We start from the raw sequence: 10,927 nt of genomic DNA, 5'->3' as shown, positions 1-10,927 counted from the left end.
ATAGCCACTCCCCTAACTACGTTGACTCTAAAAAATGCTAAAATTAATTGGGGCCAAAGCAGAAAGAATCCTTTGAGATTCTAAAACAGAGGTTGGGTAATGCCCCTATGCTATCACTACCCAAAGAAATTGAAGACTTTGTGGTTTACTGTGATGCTTCGCACACAGGATTAGGTTGTGTGTTAATACAAAGAGGCAAAATGATTACCTATGCATCACGACAACTCAAAGTGCATGAAAAGAACTACACCACCCATGATTTAGAATTGGGTGCAGGGGTATTCGCACTAAAGCTGTAGAGGCACTATCTTTATGGCATGAGGCGTATTATATACACAGATCATAAAAGCCTCCAACACATACTTAATCAGAAGGATTTATATATGCAGCAGCACCGTTGGATGGAAACAAATGATTATGAATGTCAGATTTGATATCATCCTGGCAAGGCTAATGTCGTTGTTAACCCCTTAAGCCGTAAAGAAAGAACAAAACCATTAAGGGTTCACGCTAAAAGAATTGAGCTATGAACCAGTTTAAATGAGAAACTACTTGAAGCTCAAAAGCTAGCCTTGTAAGACGCAAATGCTTCTAACAAAGGATTAGGTGGAACTGTTACAGTTAGCACCTAGGAATGATGGAATTTTGAGATTCAATGATAGGATTTGGGTTCCCATTTTTGGTGGACTCAGAGATCTAATTCTTAAAGAAGCACATAATTCCAAATATTCGGTACATCCTGGAGGAGATAAAATGTATCAGGATTTGAAAAAGAATTATTGGTGGATGGGCATGAAAAAGTTCATAGCCACCCATGTAGCTAAATGTCTGACGTGTTTGCATGTTAAAGCCACACCAGAAACCGTCAGCTTTGCTAGAACAATTAGAAATACCCACATGGAAATGGGAAATGGTAACAATGGACTTGATTACCAAGTTACCAAAGACAAAACGTGGCAATGACATGATATGGGTTATAGTCGACAGGCTGACTAAGTTAGCCCACTTTCTTCCAATTAAGGAAACATTTAATTCTGAAAAATTGGCCAAATTATATGAGGAAAACATTGTGTCCCTTCATGGAGTACCAGTATCCATAGTATCAGATAAAGATATGATATGTACCGAATGCAACATATAAATTATACCAAATAAGGTATAAAAAAACCTTTTTAATACTAGTGTTGGAAAAAGTGTGTTTCTTTGTATACTTTTGATTTTCAGGACTAAAAGAGCTTAAATGTACAAAAGGAACAAATTAACGGCAAAGCCGGCATGAATATGAAGGAAGGGAAGTTGACACAATATACCAACCCTCCGAGCTTCACCCCAAGACCAAGAACAACAAACCACAAGCCAAGCACAGGACGTGCCTGCCGGGCATGGGGTCGTGCCCCACCAAAGATTCCATGAAGAAAAAGACAAACAGAAGCAGACAAGGGACATGGGGCCGTGCCTATTAGAAACGGGCCATGGTCAACTCTCAGATTCGCAAATCTTGGATCGTATAGCAAGTACAATGGCCACGGGGCCATGCTGTTGAAACACGGGGTTGTGTGAGCATCTGGACTGACAAGCTCATTAAATGAAGGCAGGGGTGATTGGTTCACTTGCAACTCATCCCTTGGCAAACCACTTCTCTCAGACCTGCCACCACTCCACTATCACAATACCACCATCATCCACCACATTCATCCACCTTCCATCCTTAGAGTGTGTGTGATATGCACAAAATACAACATATAAATCATATCAAATGAGGTATAAAAACAACCCTTTTTTAGTACTAATGTTGGAAAAAGTGTGTTCTTTGTTTACTTTTTATTTTCATGATTAAAAGAGCTTAAACAAACAAAAGGAATAAATTAACGGCAAAAACAAACATAAATACGAAGAAAAAAGTTGGCACACTTTACCAACCCTCCAAGCTTCACCCCAAAGACAAAATAACAAGACCAGAACAACCGGGCATGGGCCGTGCCCCATTCAAGATTCCCAGAAGATAAAGACAAACAGAAAATGATAAGGGACACAAGGTCGCGTCCCCTAAAGCACAGGCCGTGGTCAACTCTGCGATTCGTAAATCCGGGTTCGTACAAGAAGTACAGAAGACACAGGGCCGTGTCGTTCACACACGGGGCCGTGTGTGCAGAAATGCTGACTCCAGCATTAACTAAAGACAGAGAAGGGAAGGACACGAGACCGTGCCAACCAAGCATGGGGTCGTGTGAAGCTACTGTTTTCAAGTATAAAAGGGGGTGATTGGCTCATTTGCAAACAATCCCTTGGAAAACCACTTCTCTCACACCTGCCACCACTCCACCCCCACAATACCACCATCATCCACCACTTTCATCCATCATCCATCCTTAGAGTGTGTGTGTAGTCTTGGGATCCAAGATTCATAGTAAGAGTTTTCTGTCAAACAAAGGTCATGTTTGGCTAATCTCTTACATCACTTGGTGAAGACAAAATCATTTATATATTACTTTTGATTTCCTAGCTTTAGTAACTTTTTATTTGGGTTTATATTAATGACTTTAATAACTAAATTCTTATATTCAAGATGAACTTTACTTAATCGTTTCTTCATGTTTTGTCGATTCACTCATTCAGTCATTCATGTCTTTATGGTCTATATAAAGCGCGTTAACTACTTGGAGGGGGGGTTAGAAGGGTGGTTGGGTAAAGTTCTTGCATCGTTCAGTGTTCAGTGTATAGATCCTGCGAGGACCTGATTCAAGCTTATTAGGAATTCCCTTGAGGCAGATAACATCAAATTGGGGGAAGTAAGAATGACTTGTAATCCCTTATAAATTAACTACTATTAAAACTTTAAACTGGCCTTGCGGGACTGTATCCCTGTTGATTTAGACCAATATGGCTGAGGGTAGCGTTGCTTCCAAAAGAAGGACATGCCACTTTTTGCATTAATAAGTTACTTAATTATCTTTCAATAATCTTGCCTTGCGGGATTGTATCCCTGCTGACGCAAACAAATATGGCTGAAGGTAGCGTTGCCTCTAAAAGAGGGACATGCCACAATAACTAAGATAATCTCTTAAAAAAACCCAAAGGGAGGAAATCATCAAATGATACATAAATGATGAGTCAGATCCAAGTGATTCTATCTTGTCTATCTGTTTTATTTTATTTTGTCTCTTTATTTTTATTTATTTAAAAAGAAAAGAAAAAAAATTATCTACATTTGGTTAGATTAGACGTCGACAATATTCCAATATTAAAAGCTCTTGTGTCCTTGGCCGACCTCGGTATCTTGCCACACTATACTACGCCAACGATGGATGCACTTGCCCTAATGTGTTGTAGAGAGTGATAGTTTTATATCGTGTTTTATAAATATAAAGCTTGATTAAAGAGTAAAAGGGTACTAAAAATACATCAAAAGTCCGTACACGCTCTGACACGTCAATTTTTTGGCGTCATTGCCGTTGACACAAGGATTTCAAGAAAGTTTAAAATCGGCGACCTAATCATTCTTATTTTTCTATTATTTTTCTAATTTCTCTTTTTAGGTTTTTCTTCTTTTTTCTCTTTTAATTTTTCTCTTTCTACAAGAGTGACACGAGGTAGTGTGTGATCAACACGGGGCCATGTTACATCGCCAGTAATATCAGAATTATTTTCTACCAGATACGAGCTGCAGCACGGGGCCCTGTGATAACTACACGGGGCCGTGTAACAATAACAGTTTGTAAGAAAATAGTAACCGCCTAATCTTAACTCTTTAAACCAATCTAGCAAACATGGATGCTTATGATTATTTTTACCCCCACCACTCTAACGGTGAATGGTGCAAGTTATGTGGTGGAATGCACAAAGAACTAGAATGTGCCATTCTAAGATTTGATCCCCATTAGTTAGCCCCATCGTTTTCCTGTGAAGATCACCTTAAGATGGGCAGGAGTAAAAACGAAAATGACATCCATCCACCTGAATCCATCAACCTTCATACCTAGGAGACTTAGAAGACGTAAGTCAAATAGAAAAGAGGATTCTCCAAACACTCTAAGAAATACAATCCATAATGAAGGCGCGATGTTCATCAAGGAACAAAAGCGAAGGAGAATCGATGGAGGACTATTCAGGCACAAACAACACCGAGACCAACAAACCTACCCTAGACACTTGCGAAAACGAAGGCGATAGTCGTCTCTATATCAACCTCGTGATGACAGTCCCCTTTACAGTGTGTGAGTCTCACACCAACGGTTTGGACGGGAGCAAGTCGACTCACACTTTCTTTAACAAGAGCCCGGATAAGGTAAATAAGGGAAGGTTTCGCCCTTCCATTTTTAAATTAGGATTTTATCTTTCCGACAACCTCTTGCGTTTTCGTACCTCTCGCCGGAGCCTAAGATATATCCGGCAATACGGTGTTGTTCTGACCAGTAAGGAACCACCCGATAAAAACGGTTCCTTAAAAACCTTAGACAAAACTTCATAAAAACCCTAAAACACGAGGTCGTGTTCCTCGAGCATGGGGCCATGTCAAATCTTCTTCCAGACATGAGGGCGTATTAGACAAACACGGGGCCGTGCCCCTCGTATTTTTCATCACAGGGTCGTGTCAACCTAGACATGGGTTGTGTCTCACTAACGAACAACATTCTCTGACTCATGCAGGCAACACGGGGCCGTGTTTCCCAGTCACGGGGCCGTGTCGACGTGCTGTCACTTTCTATGAAGTCAGCCTTGAGAAGAATGTTTGGAGCCATTCTAAAAGGACCAATATCTTTCCAGATCTTGCACACATACCGAAAAATGTATGTTCTTGAAAAGGTTTTCTTAATCCTTCTTGTCTTTACCACTTATAGTCATTTCCTATTCTTCCTTCAACCAAACCTCCATTGAAGCTTGAAGCTTCAATTAGAGGATCAAAAGCATGATTTTTAGCTCAAAGTTTTGCGAATATACTATATTAAAACATTATTTTAATTTATTTACGTTCAGAAATGTGAAAAATCAAATATATTTAACTTAAAATAAAAGTTCTTGAGCTAACATTTCAGTGCTGTTGATTCAGCACGGGGCCGTGCGACTTATTTGTTATTCCAAATCTTTAATGGTTTATCATGTTTTCTAGCATGTTCAGCCAACATAGGGGAATATCATCCACCAACTCAAGGAATAACCGCATAGGAATGAGACTTTCTCTAGAGGCCACTCTTATCCGGTACGTAAGTACTTTAAGAGAATCTCTCAACGAAATGACTGCGGTGGAAGAGGTTCTAATTGACCGAGGGATCTACCTCTCCATGGCATTAGAAGATTGCTTCAGGGAAATCAACCTTTTTCACCAAAGGTTGAATATCTTGGTGGTGCCTCCAATGGAACCAATTTGGCCTCAAGAAGATTGGAATCTTACTAATGAGTCATTCACCCCACCAGATGGGATGTCGAGATATCGGAACCTCCTATTAATGTTGCCTTTGAGGTTCCGATCAATCCCGCTCCCCTACCTCAAGAAGAGGTTGACGAGGAACCCTTTATCTTCCTTCCGAGGGAAATAGAGGAAATGCTCAACGACCTCAAAAACGAGTATTTCCGGGAATAGCTTGAAGCCCTCCGAAGATTTATCTCGGTATTTGATATGCACAAAATGCATCATATAAATTACATCAATTGAGCCATAAAACTAACCCTTTTATAGAACTAATGTTGGAAAAGTGTGTTTTTGTCTTCCTTTTGTATTTTCAGGATTAAATGAGCTCAAATAAACAAAAGAAGCAAAAAGGCAGCTAAATCTAACATTAATACAAGAAAATGAACAAACGTGGCATGCCCGGCTTCCCGACAGCATCTTCCCAAGCAAAACAAGAAGACAGAAGACTGAACACGCCCCGTGCTCAGTGAGCACGGGGGCGTGCCCAAGTGTCAGTAGAAAAGACAAAGTTGTAGAAGCTACTATTGGCCACCATGGGACCGTGCTAAGCGGACACGGGGCCGTGGTCAACTATAAGATTCGCAAAATCCAGGCAAATCTTGATAGTACAGATACGCTTCTACACACGGGGTCGTGCTCAGCGGACACATGGGCGTGGTCAACTAATGCAGACAAACTGCATTTAATGAAGAAAGAGAGGAGGATGGACACGGGGCCGTGCCCAATGGAAACGGGGCCATGCTCGAGCTTCTGTTCAGCCTATAAATAGGCGTGCTTGGAGCTCTTGCAACTCATCCCTTGGCACACCACCTCTCTCACACTTCACCCACCACCCACAACCATCACAACACCATCATCCACCACCATCATCCATTGTCCATCATAGAGTGCGTGAGTCATCTCGAGATCCAAGATTGGTCGTAAGAGTTCTTGATAATCAAAGGCCATGTTTGCCTAAGTCTCTTACATCACTTGGTGAAGACAAGTGTTTAGTGTAATACTTTTTATTTTTAATCTTTTGCACTTTTTAATTGGTTATGTATTAATGACTTTAATAACTAGTTTCTTATGTTGAAGGTGATTCTTCCTTATCGTTTGTCCGTGGTGTCTTGGCATTATTTTACTGTCTATATAATATAAAAGATTTTCACCATTCATATATCCACGGTCTATATGGAGGTATGTTGGCTACCTGGTCAGGGGTTAAGGGAACGGTTTGGTAAGAGTCTTGCCATTGTTCAGTGTATAGATCTTGCAAAGGACCTGGGTCAAATTTAGTAGGACCTCCTTCAATACCCACCGGTATTGGATGGCGGGGGTCCAAACTCTTTGATCCCCTCATAAGTTAAACTACTATTAAAACTTTAAGCCGGCTACTTAGGACTGTATCCATGCTGACTCAGACTACTTAGCCGAGGGTAACGTCACCTTCAAAAGAGGGACCTACCACATTATGCATTAATAACTTAATTAATTATCTTTCAATAATCCGACCCTTTAGGATTGTACCCTTGCTGACTCAAACTTCTGGGTTGAGGGTAACGTCACCTTCAAAAGAGGGGCCTACTACAATAACTAAGATAATCTCTTAAATAAGTGCAAAAGTGCGAAAATAATCAAAGGTTACACTACACACGAGTCGGATCCAAGTGATTCATCTTGTCTATCTGTTTTTTATTTTTATTTTTATTTTCAGCATTTTAGTTAGTTTTATTTTTCTAGTTTAAAAACCTTTTTCTAACATTTTGATTTGATTAGACGTTGAGGAGAAACCGGTACTAAAAGCTCTAGTGTCCTTGGACGACCTCGGTATCTTACCAACACTATACTACGCTCACGATGGGTGCACTTGCCCATATGTGTGTTTAGTGTTAGTAAATCTCGTGTTTTATAAATTTAAAACTTGGCTAAAAGGTGTAAAATGGCTTAAAATATACACCTAAAAAATATTACACCTAACGCACATCAAGTTTTTGGCGTCGTTGCCGGGGACACAAGAATTTTAAGAAAGTTAGGAATCAACGGCCTAATCAATTTATTTATTTATTTATTTTATTTTTTAGGATTTTCTTAATTTTTCAGATTCTGCAGAGCTCATCACGGGCCATGCCTGGTCGGACACGGGCCGTGCCCAGCATTGTTACTGGCAGTTTTTATTTTCCGAGTTACAGAGAATTGAGCACGGGGTCGTGTCGGTGCAACACGGGGCCGTGTCCAACCTCCCAGTAACAGGGATCCGGAAGACAATCACTGTATCTCTGACCACGGGCCTGTTCACTGAGCACGGGGCCGTGGTGAACCTTCTGACCAACATTCTTTTCTGTTTTTATTGCAGGACTTGGAACCCTGGCGCCACATCTGAACTTTCTACGTAGTGTATGAGCTCTAGTTCTAGTAAAGACATAAAAGAACCTCTAGAAGAAACCGAACGCTTTCTCAGAAAAAGACTTAAAGCTAAAAACCAAGAGAAAGTTTCGGGGGACCCACTTCCAATGGCGGACCAACGTACCCTCATGGATTACCTACGACCCACCGTAGGTAATCTCAGTGCCGCTATCAATGCACCGAATGTCGAAGCTAACAACTTCGAACTTCGGCCACATTTGATACAAATACTTCAAAACTCCGCAACCTTCCATGGGCTTGCGGACGAGGATCCCCATCTACATATTACTAATTTCTTAGAAATATGTGATACCCTTCGGATCAATGGAGCATCAAACGATGCCATCCGCCTTCGGATGTTTCCATTTTCTCTAAAGGAACAAGCAAAGGCTTGGCTCAACGCCCTCCCAGTTAGCTCGGTAAACACCTGGGATGAACTAGCCCAAAATTTTCTATATAAGTATTTCCCTCCTGCTAAAACGGCTAAATTAATGACTGAAATTAATACATTTTCACAAGAGGATGGGGAACCCTTATATGAAACTTGGGAAAGGTTCAAGGAGCTATTGCGAAAGTCTCCTCATCACGGTCTTGCGGTATGGCAACAAGTACCCACTTTCTACAATGGGTTGTTGCCACACACAAGACAAACACTTGACTCTAGCTCCTGGGGACTTTTAGGTAATCGCCGCCCACATGAAATATATGTCACACCCCCTAAATCCACACGCGGAGTACCACCGCTTGGAGGCGTGACATGACCAGGATCAAGCCACCAATTATATCGAACAATATAAGTAAATAGTAAAATCCAATCCATCAATATAAAAGGTGTTCAAAACCAAACTTAGTATACGTAAGTCAGCGAAAGCATAGATGTAATAATCCAACATAAGTTTTAAATTCTCAAATGTAAATGTATGCCATGGAACTCAACAGTCCATGTGTCCACAACGATCGCGCCTCCCGTGCAAGCTCCCTTAGTACCTATGGTCCTGCAAGGCATGTAACAGAGAGTCAACAACTAGTTGAGCGAGTTCACAGTAAGTAAGTTCGTAATAGTATGTTCATGTCGTAACAGGTGGCTCTACTAGGCCGATAGTATATTCTATTGGTGGGGGCTTCCCACATTTGTATATACACTAAACTATTTGTAACCATAGTGTTCTTCTTAACCCGAGAACAGTAGTACGTACGAGGTTTAGGTAGGTTTTACGTAAGTGTCCTTCTTATCCTGAGGACAGTGGTACGCGGGGGTTTACGTAGGTTTTACGTAAGTGTCCTTCATAACCCTAGGACAGTAGTAGGTAAGAGTTTACGTAGGTTTTACGTAAGTGTCCCTCGAACCCTGAGGACAGTGGTAAGCACAACTATTACGTAGGTTTTACGTAAGGGTCCTTCGCAACCGAGGACGATGGTAGATAGTCTAGTAACAGCGTAAATCCAAATAATTCGTCAATCCTTTTTCCTTCAATCCCATTCCCTACCCACCGGGAATCCCATGCCTTGGTAAGGGTGTGAACTCACCTTGGTTTGCTCGGCAGATACACAACAAAGTTCAATTAAGCTATATGGTGGTCAACCACGTCCTACCATGGTTACCATACAAGTCAGGTTCGTATTCAAATAGTGCACTCATGTTCTACACGTATTGTACACAAGTAGTGATCATAGCATACACGTATAATCATGGCAGATCAACAACAGTGCTAGTTCACAGTACAGTCACGTAAACAAAGTCCAAGTATGCGGCCCAAATGGTTGGGCTCGTAACAGTGTGCAAAGTCCAAAACAGTGTGCCCGTGTTCGTGGTCTCGAGTTTTTGGCCTTGGTGTTCTCGAGTCGCAACCAAGAAGGTCTCGAGTCATCATGTGCTAGTCGAGACTACATGGTCTCGAGTCGCAACTGGACCCACAACCGTGGTCTCGAGTTGTGCTGCTTGTGTCGGTGTTGTGGTCTCGAGTCGAGATAGTGGGGTCTCGACTCGCAATCCGTGTCGAGACTAGCAGATTGTAACTGATTTCCTTGATTGTAGCCCATTATCTTCGTAACAATTGTTAATCAATTTGGCAGTTTCAAATCAGATCAATTAACAGTTTTTATCATGTTTTCAAATGAATCAAAACAGCAATCATAATCATTTAGTAACCCAAATCATGATCTAAGCAATAACAATCAACCAAATCATTATACGAAACATACAATCGGATCATTAAGCTAGTAGATTCTGGACTAACATGCATCTTAAATCATGCAATATCCGAATACACTTTCATGGAAATCGATTTACACACAAACAGTTCTAGATCATCTTCATACAAATCTGATTCCTATGAACACTTTCAAAAGTACATGTGAGCCGATCATTATGGACATCAACATTAACAGTTTACCTCTCTAAATCCTCATGTAAAGCATACATACCACATTATCATGCAACAATAATCAGTAATCATAACACTAACCAGTTAGAGGTGAGGACAAGGATGGATATGAACACAAAAGCTTCGAGAGAGGGAGGTGTTGCCGTCGGCTTCACGAGAGAGAGAGAGAGAGAGCTCCTAGGGTTTGTGTGTGTGAAAAGTGTTTTGCAAGCAATCAGAAACTACACCCCCTAAGGTTCATGTATGCGTACAAGGAGTGAGTGGGCCGAACCCTTACTTGGGTTACCCTCATGGTCTCGAGTTCAAGGATGTGTGGGCCGATAAAAGAAGTGTACGGCCCAAAGGGCTTGTGTGACCAGACAAGTGTCGTGCAACCGAGCTTATAGTATTCGTATGCAATTACGTAACACATAGCATAACAAAACATAATATTCCATTACCAACAAACACGTCAACTAGTCACGTATCATCCAAACAAGTTACATCGAAGCACACAAATAGAGGTTTGAAATACGAGTTGTCACATTATCCCCAACTTAAAAGAAATTTCGTCCCGAAATTTGGTACGTACTCACTGAGGAAGCTAGTTAAGTTGCATGATTTTCCTGGGGTGTCACATCCTCCCCCCGTTGATCTGGAATTTCGTCCCGAAATTCCGTGGTAGCTTCAGCCTCAGTAGTGGTTGTGCTGTTTGCGAACAATTGGGGATACTTTTCTTTCATTTGGTCTTCGCGTTCCCAGGTCAACTCTG

At 41.2% G+C, this 10,927-nt stretch overlaps 1 non-coding gene across 1 annotated transcript; it reads right to left on the bottom strand.

Moving 5' to 3' along the window:
- Positions 1–8,277: 8,277 nt before the first annotated feature.
- On the bottom strand, positions 8,278–8,384 carry LOC118492672. Its single transcript, XR_004894674.1, has one exon. It is a non-coding gene; the product is annotated as a small nucleolar RNA R71 (small nucleolar RNA).
- Between the last annotated feature and the right edge of the window lie 2,543 nt (positions 8,385–10,927).

The sequence above is a fragment of the Helianthus annuus genome, chromosome 5 (assembly GCF_002127325.2).
Source record: "Helianthus annuus cultivar XRQ/B chromosome 5, HanXRQr2.0-SUNRISE, whole genome shotgun sequence".
NCBI lineage: Eukaryota > Viridiplantae > Streptophyta > Magnoliopsida > Asterales > Asteraceae > Helianthus > Helianthus annuus.
This window is presented reverse-complemented; position numbering and strand designations above follow the sequence as displayed.